We start from the raw sequence: 16,119 nt of genomic DNA on the forward strand, positions 1-16,119 counted from the left end.
AGGCTAGTAGCAGGAAACATGTATCAAACAAAGCCAAGTCACTGTTTTCCTCTCCGATCATTAGTGTGACATTGATTGGGCCATGAAACATTTAGAGAGGCACTAATGGACTCTGATCTAGCCCTCTGACAGCAGCATGACTTTAAATGGAGGCCAGCCAGCGTGTGCTCGCTTGCTCCTGCTGCCGTGAAACCTGGACTTAAAAGTAAAATACCCCGGCAAAACAGGTTATGTTAATAAAAACAGCCCGAAAGGCGCTGCAAGTTAGCCGAGCTCACTGCAGCTTCACAGGTGTGTTAATAATGCAGAGCAACACCTTGGGGCTGTGTGCGCTCTTTCTGCAGTTACACTTGCAAAATTCCCCCCAAAAAAACCAAAAAATCTGAGGTGAGCTCAGCGAATCATTGGAAAACATTCAGCATTACATTCACAGCTCGAGAACTTTTGTTCAGTGACTGACAGATGAAGCTGAATCTTGAAAACCCCCTGACTAAGTTACAGCTGTGCTTTTGCTTGACCGTCGTGTGTAAATTATTCATTTATTTAACTCTAAAAACAACAACAGTGTTGCCGCATCTGTGTAATGTGAAGTGTGGGGGTGGGCTGTGAGATGCGTCAGCAGAGGAGAGTCAGAGCCCTGAGGAACGAGCCAACAAGTCAACACACTGGAGGCCAAACGAGAGGGAGAGATGGATAGACGGATAGATGGTGGCGTGAGAGAAGCAAAGATAGAGATCCCATGACAGCGCACTGAAGCTCTCCTCCTTTTAGTTTTAAAACCATCCGTTTTAATCAAAAGCCTTTTTAATTAAAGGAAGAGGTGCGGATGGCCGCCTGTAGGTGCATTCTCAACACTCTATTTGGTTAATATTTCATTGCATACAGATGTCCGCAGGGGAAACACCTTGATGTATTTTTGATGAGACCAGATCACCGACTGTCATGGCTACTCCCCGTGGTCATGCAAGTACACTGATCTAATCCCAGAGTTTCAAATTGAAGGTGTGTGTGTGTTTGTGTAAACATACAACAGACCGGATATTCGCACTGGCTCAAGGTCTGAAGTAGTGCAGCCAAAGGGAGACGAATGTGACTGTAAAGCTTGTGTTGACTCAGAGATCCTGGAACGAGAACGCTGCTGGCACTGGCACGTGTCTTTTCCTCATATTCTGTCTTTATTTAAGACTCATAAACAATGACATGAATAAAGAAAGAAGACTTAGACATAAAATACACCGATCAGGCATAACATTATGACCACTGACAGGAGAAGTGAATAACATTGACCATCTTGTGACAATTCAATGTTCTGCTGGGAAACTTTTGGACCTGGCATTCATTCATGTGGATGTTACTTAGACATGTAGCACCCACCTAGACCAGACCAGACCAGGTACCCCCACCTCATAGCAATGACACTCCTTGATGGCAGCAGCCATCCCCAGCAGGATGCAGGCACACACACAAAAACGGTTTAGGAACAACTAAAAAAAAACAAAACATGAAGAACAGCACAAGGTGTTGACCTGGCCTTTAAATTCACTAGATCTCAAACTGATCAAGTATCTGTGGGATGATCCACGGAGGCCCCTCCCCTCAAAGGCCCCACTAACAATATTCTGTTGCCAGACACCACAGGAAAACCCTCAGAAGGCTCATGTCTGTTCTCTGATGAGTCACAACTGTTTTGGAGGCACACAATATTAGGTCAGAATGTTATGCCTGATCGGTGTACAGATGAAAGACAGTGTGTGTTAATGTGTCAAGTCTTTGTTTGGTATATACTGGTCATCATGTTGGAGTGATTAGCCAACATTTGCATACTAATGACCTTCTAATTGGAATAAAAACGTTTCATCTGTTAACAGAAAACACACCCAAGTCTTTTTTTTTTTTTTTTTGTCTCTCCGTACACAGCTACATACCATGGCTTCATGTGTCCAGGCGCATCACACGTATTAAACTGCAGAGCGTCTTGTGACACATTCATGCTCCTCGAGCCGGTGTAGCCGTGGTTCTCTCTGCCAGCCATGTGCTATGCAATAATTAACTCTTCTCCGAACCGTTCCAGCCATTAAATCAGCAGAGAGTGAAGTTGAGTAGAAAGGGCCATTTGTCCAAAGGCCAGAGCAGACAGTCAGGCCTATTGATGAGATGCTGGAGCTAATCAGCAATAGTGGCTGCTGTGCCCTAAATAGCAGCGTTGATGTGTTTTTTCTTTTTTAAGTGGGAGAAAGGAAACTGGTGCCACACAGAAGTCAGGCTGTCCCGCTCCTCGTAGCTGCCGTGGCCATGTTTGTAATAACAAAGTCCCAATCATAATTCTTGGTCATGACTACACAGTCTTTTTCCTTGTGATCATGCCACGACTACAAATGAAACTGAAAAACATGCTTTGAGGAATAGAAATACGCTGAACTTAACTAGCACCCCCCTTTAGTGAGTCTTTATGTTCAACTCAGAGCCGCGTTGAACAGCGACGTAAGCGTAGCTTAGCTCAAATCATGGATGTTTATTAGGGCGTGGAGCAGCCCCCTCCTGTTAAACTTCTCCACACATGACGGATCGCTGGTCTAATGAAAGCGCATGTTGCAATCTGCATACATTAAGTCTCTAATTTCTCAGTTTACAGTGAAGGAGCTGATGTCAAAGCTGCTGTGTGCACTGATCTGATCACACGGTGATAAACGTGCATATTTTGTTTTTGAAAATAACTCGACAAACTACAACTTCATGAATGATTACGAAGGTGAATTAACCTGCATTCACATTTCCAAGGATCACACCCACCCTGGATTTAGACTGTTCATCAAATCCCAAACTAATAGACTAAAAAAAACAGTTTCTACCCTTAAGCTGTCAAATCCCTCACACCTTCAACCTATCCTTCATAAGACTGTTGTGCAATGACCCCCATACCTATTTACCCAGCCCACCTACCCTCAATAGACACTACATTTGCACTACTATGGATACATCGGCACTATTGTTTACTGCTTTTAAATGCTCCTATACCTCACTGTGCTAATTACATTCATTTGTGCGCTACTGTGTGCTTTTATTGAATGTTGCAGCTATAGTTTTTATCTTTAAGCTGTTATAGGTTTTATTTTTATTGCTCCTAATCTGCATTTTGTTTTTCACCGGACAATGACAATAAAAAAATAGCTCTATTAGTTATGTAGGTGTTTCTAATAACTTCAGACAGAAGCAGCTCAGTTCTCTCAAAACAAATATTGCCCTTTAATCATTCCCATTTTGTTCTCGCTGCAGTTTGCATGTGGCCAGGGGGCCTGTTGATCAGCTGTGTTATCTGATGTTGTGGTGACTTAACGGAGCGACAGACTTAACCAACGTGGAGCCGCTGTTTACCTGCAAGCTAAAGGCCAGTGGGCAACAAACACACGCACATTTGAACATGCAAACACATGCATGAGCACACAAGAGGACAAGCCCGACTGGTCCCAGCAGTGAGAGTAAACCCATCCAAGTGATATATTTCACTGTATTCAACACAAATACTCTATTAGCATAACAAATCAATGTGTTAAAAAGAGCTCCTGCGTGGCTGCTTTCAAGAAAAGACTCAGAGGTCTCACCAAGGGCTTGTCAAGACTGCCTTTTTGTTTCTACTGCTCGATGCCCACATGCTATACGCTATTGGCCGGGGCCGCTGAATGGGCCCCTGTGTTCGCCCACTCCTTATCGCGTGACCTTTGATCTGTTTGGACAGCGTGACCAGCGGTGGCTGCGTGGAGAGTGCGAGCCAAGGCACCCGAGTGAGAGCAGAAAAAAATAAAAACCTGCACATTTCATCATCATAAAGGCTTTACATATAATTCTAGTATTGTTATAACTTTGTCTGTGGTATGTAAGGAGTCAGGGATTTGTTGTGTTCATTTTAAAGCCTGTAATGACCTCAAAACATTGGGTCATAAATCAAAGTTTGGCCTTGGACTGTCATACATGAGAGATATGCCACACCTTTAGCAGCAGCCTGTACAGTGAGAGTCTGGGATGCAAACACATTTTTTTTCCTAAAGCCTTGTTTCTGTGAATTATGGTTATGGCACCACTTCATGTATTTAGCTCCTCTGTTCTCGCTGATAAAAATAGCATTTTTCAGCCGTTGCCCTCTTAACTCACCACCCCCTCCCCTGCTGTCCTCTCATTATCCTTTCACCTCTTACCTTGTTGGAACCTTTGCTTTTCTCTGACTGTCCTTGGTTTTTCACCCACTGCACTGACTTTACACTTAACATTATGATGCAGATGCATACCAAATATGCTAGATGATAAAATCAGGCTTTCATAGACAGTAGATGTCTATGTTTATTTTATTTTTTTTATCTCCAATTTTCTGCAACATTTTAGCGTGAAATTTAACTTAATATTTTAAATAGATAGAAAAACAATAAAAGCAGAATTAAAACAGCTTTTCTCCAAACGTACAAATGGAGTCTCTGACATGCGTTGAAGTTTTTCCACAGTTTATTGGCCGGCGCAAAGCTGAGGTTTCGTGCAGTTGTGTGCTTGCCCAGCAGAGGGCTGAAGCAGCGTCTGACTGGAGACCCACCACCATGGTGGGTTTTCAGTCCTGAACAGAAGAGAGGAGCTGTGAATGAAATGTGCAAGGCTTCTTTGAGACACTTTTAGTTTTCCTCCTTTTTTTGCCTTACAGTTTAAGATATGTTCCCCTTCCTGCTATGATCTGAAATAAATTACACACTGAGTAAAAACTAAACAACAAGAACAACTAAACCTTAGTTGCATTATAACTACTTTCACCTGAAAGTGACATTTAGATTTTTTTCGTCTTGAGTCATACATCTGGTTTCCCCACAAGGCTGAATCATATTAATGAAGCACTGTCCATGGCAACCGGGCCACAACAAAAAGCCTCTGCCACTCTCTCAACCGCCATGGCCACTGTTGCCACGGAGACCCATTCAGATGCCCGGTGGTGACCTCTGACCTGAGGGGAGGCTGGTGAATGTAGCTGAATGGGGCGGCTGGGCTGGGGCATCTGGGGTATCATCTGGCGCCTAACAAAGCCCCTCGCCAGCTGGGGAGGAGGGCAGGAGATACAGAGAGAGGGAGCCGGAGGAAGGGGCACGGAGGAGAGAGGGGAGTGGGGAGAAAGAGAGAGCACCCTTTTCTTCTTGCCCTCTTCAGAGAGAGTGGCCATTGACACTGTGCATCTCATTAAAAAATCTGTGGACCCCCCCCTTCTCCCCTCCCGTCCTTCTCTCTCTCTCTCTGGTGCACAGGGCCCAGGCAGCTGCCTGTCCTGCTCTGCTCTGGCCATTCAAGCTCAAGTGCAGTCCACTGCTGGATAGAGAAAAAAAAAAGGCAGACACAGAGAAGGTTGGGACTCGGAGGGGTGAGGCGGGGTTTGGGGGGTATAGAAGCTTTGGACATATGCCACCACCACTGGGACTTGAGAGGCTGCATGGAGAAAGACATTCCTTTTATATCCCAAAATGCTTTCTTTTATAATCTGTTGGAATATTTTGACAAGTTTAAACTAAAACGTCTCAGATTAAAACAGCGGTGGTGGCGTGCATGGATTAAAAACTACTTCTATCCTTTTGAAAAGCTGCATTCCTACCGATTCCTTCTTTATTAAATATAATCAATGTCAGACACAGCATGCACCTTGAGTCATTTTTAATTTTTTTTCAGCAATTTTGAAAGATTCAAGCGACTTCAAGAGTGATCTGATGTCACCAAGGCGCCAGCCACGGCCTCATCCATGTGTGGATGGACAGCAGGATAAAAAATGCAGACAGCTGCTGGGTGGCAACACGCGTAATCACAGACAGCAAACAATGACACGCACACACCCGTCAACCTCCCAGAGCCCCTCTGGTGTCCCAACACCCCTGAAGGACATTGTGGATATGCACAGGTCTCTGCGAGGGTCACGGTCATGCAGTGTTTGTGTTGTGTGTATGTGTGTGTGTGTATGTGTGAAGCCAAGAGAGCACAGCAGGGGCTTCTGTCAAAACAGAAAATCTGCCATGGGGTGAAAAAGGTGGGGGATCCGTAATAAGGCAGGGGAGAAATTACTAATATGAGGGGCGGGGCTTAAACTGGTGGGTGCTATGCTAATGAGATGTTGAAGGCTGCAGGTACTGGAGAGTGAAGCTTAAGCAGAGCTGCGATTACTCCAAGGAATATAACGTGCTAAAGTGCATGCACATATACTGTATTAGTGTGCAAACACAAACATGTGACGGTTCAGAAAATTAGTTCAGAGCTGGTTGATTGAAAACAACATGCGCCACATGTCTGGATCAACTCGTCCTCGCTTTTTACTTTTCGCAGCCTAGTTTTGATTCCTAAATTCAAGGGTACAGCGACAGAGCCCCCTGTCCCCCACCTCTCCTCTCTCTCTCGTTCTCTCTGTCATCTCCACTGATGAATGGGGCTTTGCGTGTGGATTTTAATTACTGCTCTGTCGAGGTGGGAATTGGCCATGCATTAAATTGGAATGAGACACATTTTTCCCCTCAGCAGGGGAGGGAGGAGATTGGAGGGTAAAAGGAGAAACTGGTTACTGTATATTAATTGAACCATCCAGTGGCTCAAAGTTCTCACATAACTATGCAAGGCGGACAGAAAGAGGAGCTTGGCGAGAGGAAGTGCACACTTTTACATAAGGGGAAGCTACAGCTGTAGCTGTGTTAAAGTTTAACTGGGCGATCCTGCTGGATTTCTAAAATGCTTCACAGGACACATTCAGCACAGTTTATTTATATATTAAGCTTCTTTTCTGTTAAGATTATTGCATGAATTTTACGAGTCAAAGGCCAGGTGGCTTTTTCCTTTGCAGGAATTACATTTAGCCAATCTGCTGTAAGTGAAGGAAGCACTGCAGGGCTTCTGCACGGTTGGCAAGGGCATGTGCAGCTATGATGAAGGTCTATCTGTGTCAATTACCTCTGATTAAAAAGGACATCACACAGGTCAAATTCCATTTTGCAGTCTGCCAGTGCAGCTTAGCAGCATCAAAGGAAATTGAGCTTTGAATCCATTCTCACACAGACACACACACACAGGCAGAGTTTGGCACATATTGCAGGAGTGGTGTTCAGTAGACCAAGGAAAGCTACTGAAAGCTCTGGTAGTCCATTTTGTGTCTTATTTTTTATTATTATTATTTCAGAAAGCGAGAAACAGGCGAGTGTCACTTTTATTTATCACAAACAGAACATAAACCACCGGAGATCTGGGGTTTATAGTAGAAATCTTGACATTTATGACCCAGACATTACACTTAAATGGCTGATAAAACATAAATACCCCTTGGGAACCTACAGGACAAGCTACGTGATACCATATTTTATAGTAAGACTTCACTGACACACACAAGGGGCATTTGGATAACGGTGTGTATCGGTTAAACATATCCAAACAACTTTTCTTTTCCGGATTTGCACCAAACAACATCTACTTTTCTGAGAGTTCACGAGTTGTGATGTGATTCATCGCAGGCTAATTTTTTTGCTGGGTGGTAAGTTAACACATTGCAATTTATCTTCATAATTTTGTAACGTGTCTGAGGAAAATGTTGATCTTTCCTTTGACCTCATATTTTTGCTTCCTATATCACGTTATCTGCATGTTGGCTCGCTAAGGTGTTTGCCTTGGTGGCTTTTTAAACGCCAACTGTTGCCTAGCAGCAGTTTTCTCACAACATAAGGATGCCGCAACCATTTAAATGAGCGTTTTGCATACGCTTACCATGTCATAATCACAAGCTAATGAGCTCCATTTGACGGGAGCCTACTTCAAGGTGGTCTACCAACTGTAGTGTGAGTTTATAGGATCATTTAAACGCTCCAATAGACCACTGCCTTGTGGTCTGATTATTGTCAGAAAACAAACGACTTTTAAGCTTTAAAGAAAGACAGGCAATGCCCATCTTATTATTTCATACTGATAGATATTTCCCGCTTGACAATATTGGACACTCCACTCTTCAACCAATGGAAAGCGGCTCAGATCTCTGGCGAGCAATGGATTATGGGGGCCGCGAAGGATTCACTGTCGTGTCCTCCAAATCCAGTCACATGCGGGATGGATTTCCACTGCCACATTTATCGGAGCACAACGGTGCTCTGTTGTTGTCATGTGTTACAGTCATTAGGTGAAGTTATTAGCTATTTCCTGGTGGCTGGTGCTCCCGAAAAAGAAAGGATTTCTACTCTCCATTCCCCCTGCAGTACTCCGTCTGCCGTATCAGCTGACCTGTAATCATTTCATCGGTGCACAGGACAAGGAATCTCATAATAAATTACATTAAATCTGGTGCTGGATGAAGGGAATGCGCTAAATACATATAAGCATTAATTATGGCCACAAGTAAATAAATTAACAGAAGGAATTAAAAGAAGGAAGCCTTTTATAAACAACTGCGAGAGAAAAGGCACGGCTAGATTTTTTTTTTCTTAGGTTTAACACACCAAAACTTAACTACATTCATGCTGGGAATAGGGATCTACTGTATGGTGAAATCCCAAATGAAGTGAAGCTGATGTTTAGATCATCTGTGTGTGTCCACATGGACCCTATTGAGTTGTCTCTTGTTGCCTCAGATGAACTTTTCTGTTAATAGCACTCACGCTGTTCAGGTCACATTGATGGGAGATGACTAAACGTCTATCAGCTGGATACTTGGGGGGGTATGAAACTTAATAGGATCACAACAGTGGAACATGAGACAATCTATGTTGCCGAAAAATGAGCTGAGTGCTAAACCCAATATTGCCCGCATTGTTCCGTCAATTATTTACCGTCTCATGATAAGACCGTGACCCGAAACTCTTTACTGTGACTTGTGCTCAGCTGTTTCAGCTGGGAATTCATACAGTACTGGAAGAGGAGCACGTCCAGCTGACTGTGGTTCCGGGGCAAATACAGCCATCACATGGTTTGATTGGAGGCTGTGAGGGTCAGCACATGGTCATCTGCAGTCAGCTGACAAAGCTGAGCCACTCCATGATAACAGGCCAGACGGGCAAAGGACAGGAAAAGCGTGACCTGGCAAACAACACGTGACCCTGACAAAGATCTTTGTCTGTCTGTCCTTGTTTGTCCTCTTTATTCTTTCAGAATCCCTCTTTCACTCACCTTTGAAGTGAGTCATGCTCCACTCCTCTCAATAAACACTTCTGAAGCCTGAGTACCGCAGAGATGCTTCTTAAAAGAGAGAGAGAGACTGTTGTTTCTTTCTTTATTTTTTTTGGCCTCATGATCTTCAAATAATCAGCAAGGACGCTGAAGTTCTTTTTAATGCTGGCATCAATAAATATCTGTTGCTGCGTGTCACAGATGTCATGCAAAAATACACTAACGCCCCCCCTCTTTGAGATCTAACTAATCTATTTCCACGCATTTAAACTTTTCCGACTCATGTTACCTCCCCTCCTCCTCCTTTCCTCGCATTCTTCCTTCCACTTCACCTCCTCTCTTTTCCCCACTTCCACCCTCCGTCACTCCCTCGAGCTCGGCTTCTCCTCCTCCTCCTTCTGTTAATGGACTGCTGGCAGCGGGCCAGGGGAAGCCTTGCTCTGTAGGTCTTCCCTCCTTGGCAGAGCTCCCAGTATGTGTGTGTGTTTGTATGCGCGTATTTGTGTGTGTGTGTGTGTGGCACAGAGCTCTCTCTCATAATCACTGCCATTCAGCACCTCATCGGAGTGTGTCCGTGTTTACATGAGAGGGGTCAGGGAGCAGTCTCTCTCTCTCTCTCTCACACACACACACACACACACACACAAACACGTGCACAAACAGGTCAAGGAAGGAAGGAACAAATCATTGGCTGAAAATGTGCTCCGGCGTTGAAAGTAAAGATACTGGCGACACTCTAACGTACACCTTGCCCGTGGCAGTCGATTTAGTATTAGTAGGGTTGCAACATTGCATATTTATTCCTATCAGTCGTAGGTTACATTGCTGTTAGTCAGAGCATCAATTTATGCTCAGTGATGGAATGATTTCCTCAAAACAAGCAATAATTGAGGCTGGGCATTGATTACAAAATAAATAATTTGCTTTAAATTTTCACGGTTTTTCAAGGAGAGGTGGGACCCAAATGCTGGAAAATAGGCGAGGAGGCAGGAGTAGGCAAAAACTGAATTGAATTAAACAGCAGGTATTCCAAAAACAAAAATCAAAACTTTCAAAAAGACAAAAAAATGTAACATCACAAGACTAGAGATCAAGAAGACTGGGAACACAGAGAAACGGTAAAAAACAGTATGATGCGACAGAGGACAAATGGAAAAGCAGGACTATATATAAACACACAAGGGCAGAGGAGACACAGGTGAAAACAATCAGGGCAGGTCAGACAATTACAAAGGTGGGAAATCACAGGACGGGAAGGTGACGAGAAACAGGTGAAACTAACCAAAACGGGGAAGACAATCACAAAGGCGGGAAGGGACACAAGACAGGAAACCAAGAACTCAACAAAATAAAACATGAACGAAACTCAAAACATGAACACAGGAATCAAAAAGCCAGAACCATGACATAAACATCTCATCACGTCCCGTTGAGATTCAATGATTTCCATTCATTTTGCCTTTCGGGGGGTTCTAATAAACTCTTCCAGGTGTGTTTTGATTGTGTGACACTGGATGTTCTTGACGTCATTTTGTATTTCAATCAATCTAATTGTATAATTGCCTCAAGTATGTTCAATATAATAGATCTAGAAGGCTCTAATAATCCCTTGCTTGTTTGTTTCTAACATTTTTTTTGACAGAAATATATCAATTGAAAAAAAAAAAAGGATTCACTGAAACCAAGCATAAACAGATTAAGAAGTGTCTCTGCTGTGATGCAGATGTGTTGAGGGAAATTTGGGTTGTTGCTGGTATTACCTTCATGCACAATTAAAAGCTAAAAGCTATTGCAACGTGTTGATAGGGAAACATTTTGGATTGAAGCCACGGTGCGTCTGTCAAACTGACTGCTGCGTGAGAAGGTGGTCATATAACCTGATTCTGAGGAGGCAAAATAACTCAAGAGGTGAAATGATCATACAGGTTTTACACGAAGCATCAGCATAACTAAACAGAAAACAGTCTCTGGGCTGTCACAGTTTTGAAACTTCATTAATCAGCACCAGCACGGCATGGCGGTAAATACACAAGTTTATTCCTCAAAGGGAGACAGTCACACCACTAATTGTCCCACAGTAAACAAAGACAGGTAGGATCTTAAAATGACTCTTTCTCTCTAACTAAGGCGATCAGACAACTACTGAAATGATGGACTTGTAAATGAAGTGCAGGGGCTGATGAAGAAATAATTATGTAATAAACTTAGTCCTGCCAAGTCCTAAAACAAATATCGCACAATGTAATACACAACATAAATTATTTTGATAAAACTGTATCATTAAAATAATCCACAAACTAACACATGCAATAAGGTTAGACTTAGATAAACTTTATTCATCCACAAGGGAAATTGCTTGGTCACAGTAGCTTAGTTGTACATAAAAAACACTCTTAAGAACCACAGATAAAAGAAAGATTAAATAAAATAAAAACAAGTAAAATAAAATCTAGTAAAATAAAATAAAAATAGTATAAGCAAAAATTTACAAATTAGCATATGGACAAATGTACAAGAAATAGAGACGGAAGAATATATATTATATACACAGGGTAAGGTGTAAGGTGCAGTAGTGTCCATTAACATGAATAACATGGAGTTATCTGTTACAGAAAGGTGAGTTGTTGTACAGCTGGACAGAAAATGGTACGAATGACATCCTGTAGCGTTCAGTGTGGGAGCAGAGCTGGATCAGTCTGTTTGAGAATGAGCTCCGCTGCCCCTCTATTGTCTGAGGTTACAATAAGATAAAGTTGTCTGTGTTGTCTTGCAGGTTAGCGCTACTGTGATCAATGTCCAGCTACAGCGTTACCTCGACTGATTGTTGTCTAATGTGCTCAGAAATAATCACTGTCTCCATGCATCAGGTTTTTTTTCTCCAATAGATAGATGTATAGTAGTTACATTTCCAGCTCTCAGCAGGGCAACCTGTACCACAGGTTTGAATGCACAGTCTCACATTGTTCTCGTTGACAGCTATAAGGAAACATTTGCTGTAAAGATTCTCTTGGCACGGAGGAATGTGGCCCGTATTCTCTCTCTTGCTCTGTTTTTTTTTTTTTTCTGTTATTCTGTTCTCTCTCTCTTTCTTTCTCTAATAGCTACCCTCTGCGCGTCCCCCCTGAGGGCCAAGGGGGCCGTTCTCTTTATATTTGCATGTTGGGAAAGGGTGTGTGTGTGTGTGTGTGTGTGTGTGTGTGCAAGCGAGCAGTTCACCTGTTTGTGTTTGAATCTCAAATAGCCCTGGGAAACGCTAGTCATCACTGGATGGCAATTCTACTTTGCGAAGAAACGGAATAAAACGCCTCCAACTGTGGCACTGACTACGCTCGGGGCTGGTCAAACACAATTACCATTTTACAGTGTTAGAGAGTTAATATTCACGGCCCTGGTAAATGAGTTTGGTGCATGTTGTTATCAAGTGCCGGGAGACCAGTGGCGCCTCTGCGCCTGGTTCCTGCTAGCGTGTGCGTTGCTGTACATTTCTGGGTACGTGTTAGCTCACATGTGCACGTCAGGCTCTGTCTCCTTTGTTCTGATGTTTCATTCTCATATAAGACAAATGCGATGGTACAACAGTGTCTGACACATCTACAGTACAGATTAATAATCAATGCTCGCTTGTGACCTACTTGTTTTGGTTTTATTTGCTAATAAATCATTGAATATTAACCAAATTAAACAGTTTTTACCATCCTCAGTCTGCTTCCTATACTTTCAACTCTTACCCTTCTTCCACACTTGTGGCATTTAGCCCTCAGAGTGTCCAGCTCATGAGCAATCTGCTTAGACCAACTGGGTCATTTGCACGTAATGAGATCAAGGAAGGGTGATCCAGTGCTTTGAGCTCGAGATCACACCAACAGCTCTTGTTTATTTTGATATACATCCATATTTACTGTATTTCCTGCGCATTTACTTCTAATGCATGATACCATTTGAGCTATATGATTCAAATGTTATTTATTTATTAATATAACAATTTAAAGTATGCCTAGCATAATTAACAGTTAGCAAACACAATGAGGCTATTGGCTGGTTGGTTAAACACGAGGTTAAAAACACCAGTCCCCCTTATCCTTTAGTGTTTTTCAAGAAACAGCAGCCCTGAGCTTAGAGTTGGTTTAGTAATTCTCCAAGCAGATTAGGATGCCTACTGCATGCTTGCAGGGGATTGGGCACACGAGCGCGGACTCCAACAATACCGCAAGACAGATTACCTATCCACAGTGGCACAAGGCCCAGCTCAGCTACAGGCGAGAATCACTGCTGATTTATTTCTCTTTCTGTCTTATATTCTCAAGCAGGCAGGCGTTCACGAGCAAGCGTGATGCAACTCTTTCCAGATGTTTCCACAAGCAAAAACGACACGCGCACGAGGACATGCGAAGCGCACACAAAGGGGCACGCACACTCTGCTGCACACACTGATACCCAAGCACTTGAGCCTGATCATCTGGTGCTGATCTCTTCTGTATGTACAGAGGTCATGCTACATTCAACAATACGTGGCATAATCTACAAAAAGAAAAAAAAGAAAAAATATGAACATGTAACTGCAAGGTTTGTTTTCGTATGTTTTCATGTCAGAGATTATCTGCTACGTTCATTTAAAGGGAAATGCAACCCTTGGGTTTCTGCGGTGCATTTTGCAAGTGATTATATCTGTTTTGTTTTTTGTAAATATCCTACATTTCCTAAAAAGCCTGTTGGCAAACTGCAGTTTCATTCATCTGTGAGTCATGCATGTAGAGAGAGCAGTCGAAAGCAGCGGCAGTGAAAGAAGAGAACTGCTGCACTTATTAAAATCAGAGCATCACAGTTGCTGCAGTGCATGCTGGTCTACTGCGCCTGCACTCACTGGAGAATTAGGCAAATGTGAATTCTCCCTTTGTGACTGAATATATGGAAGACAACTAAAGAATAAGAAGACAAGATCTCTTCTTGTTTGTAGCATTATAGCACAGATACGTTCTGTTGTGGTTGCTTTTCTCACATAAACAGATTCTTCATCCCCACCAAGAGATGCTTATAATAAAGATATACAACATTTGACTGTGACATGACTTACATGATGTTCCATTAAAATAAATTTTCAGGACAGGAATTCAAGTTTTTCTGAATGCCTCCCTGACGTCACTCAGATCTAAGACTAAAGGCTCATGTAAGGTACTGGGGAACATCGACGCGGTAACCTACACACGTAACCTATGCCAGTGTGAGCCATTTATACTTGTGCGCTTGTCAGTCTGGCTAGCTCTGTAGAAACACCACCCAAAAGCGTAAGTGTCTTTTTTACCAGTCGGGTTAATTTTTGTTTCTACTTCCTGCTTCACTTTCAACAATGGTGACTGAGTTTATGTTGAAATTTCGCCGAAGACAAGTCGTACAGATGTTTGTATCTCTGAACCTCCTCAGTTAACCTTTCTTCGATGTGTTCCATCTTTATTGATCCAAAACAATCATTTCAAAAATTGCAGAGATGGAGACGCTGTGCTGTGGTGCATAGTTACATTACTGGGGAGGTGCACATCAGCTATGGCATTAGGGCCTGCACTGTCGCTGTAGCTATGGCGTCAGATTGACACAGAAGTCTAAACCGCCTATAATTTTGCAAACATATTTGTCGTTTAACAAGGACTGTTAAATGTCAAGAAGGGTAGCGGGGTAAGGAGGTTAGGACCCAAATGCAGGACTCAGAAGGCTGAGGTGAAAAGGTATTTAATACAAAAAAAATAAACAAAGCTGACAAAAACCAAAAGCGCTGCTGATGAGGCAGGATATCCAAAAACAAAACACTATGAAAAACTAGAACAAGACATGGAAAAACTATGGCATGGACAGACATGAACTAGGCATAGAAACAGTATGACACGACAAGGAAGAAAGGGGAAGGAAGGGCTATATATACACATGAGGAACAGAGGGGTGACAAGACACAGGTGAAACAAATCAAGACATAACACAAGGAGAAAGCAATGACCTAATCAAGAGGAAAAACACAGGGAGTAACACCTAAGAGGAAATCAAGAAACAGAAAACAGAAAAACTAAACCATGACTGTAAAAAAAAACAAAAAACAAGAACTTAACAAAATACAATAAACAGAAGCCCAAGAAACTAATCAAACCATGACATTAAATGCTGGTTAAATCCCTGTTCATGTGTCCTTGGGATTTAAATTCTGGAGAATTATTACTTCAGCTTTTATTTATTTATTTATTTTTTTTAATCGTTTGCTCAAATGATTGAAATTTAGTCTAGGAATTCAGGGTAAACCACTCCCAGTGTGCTAAATTACAAAATCACACTTCAGTGTCCTCTGATTTCTGTCTATATCAAGCAGCAGCATTAAATTAAATACGGCGCTGTTCCCCTCTATCATTCCCAGCACTGTCTTTCGTATCAGAGTTGAAACGCTTCAGTTTCCTGTAAAAGAAATCAAATTGGAGCCTGCTGTTGAATTACACTATATATACAGTATGTATTGCATAATTAACCATTTAATGTATGGAAAATGTTTGTAGAGGCCAAACGCACAGACAAAGGCTCCCGGTGCTGTGTTGAAAGATCTATCTGCATGTCCACACGCAGCCGGTCTGGCCCAGTCTAAGGGCTCAGAGTCCCAGAGGGCCAGCTAGGGTCTCAGGGCCCCAGTGGTTGAGAATAGCAAGGTGATCTATATTCATTGGCCAGCACTGGAGAGGCCTGCTGTCATGGCCTCCCTACCCCCCCAGTGGCAGACCAAACCAGGGACCGGAGTGTGTACGTGCTCCTCGTGGCACTAATGCAGTTTGACAGAGATGAATGGAGCCGGACCACACGGTTTTCAGCAACGTGGGGTCCAGAGAGCAGAGAGTGGAGAGAGTCATCTGCATAATGCAAGAAGAGAGAAGGAACGGAGGACACGTAGGTAAGGACAGAAGAGAAGGAGAAAGGAGCGGAGAGAGGAGAGAGGAGAAAGGCATGAGATAACATGAG

This window comes from Chelon labrosus (genome assembly GCF_963514085.1).
Source record: "Chelon labrosus genome assembly, chromosome: 9".
Taxonomy (NCBI): Eukaryota; Metazoa; Chordata; class Actinopteri; order Mugiliformes; family Mugilidae; genus Chelon; species Chelon labrosus.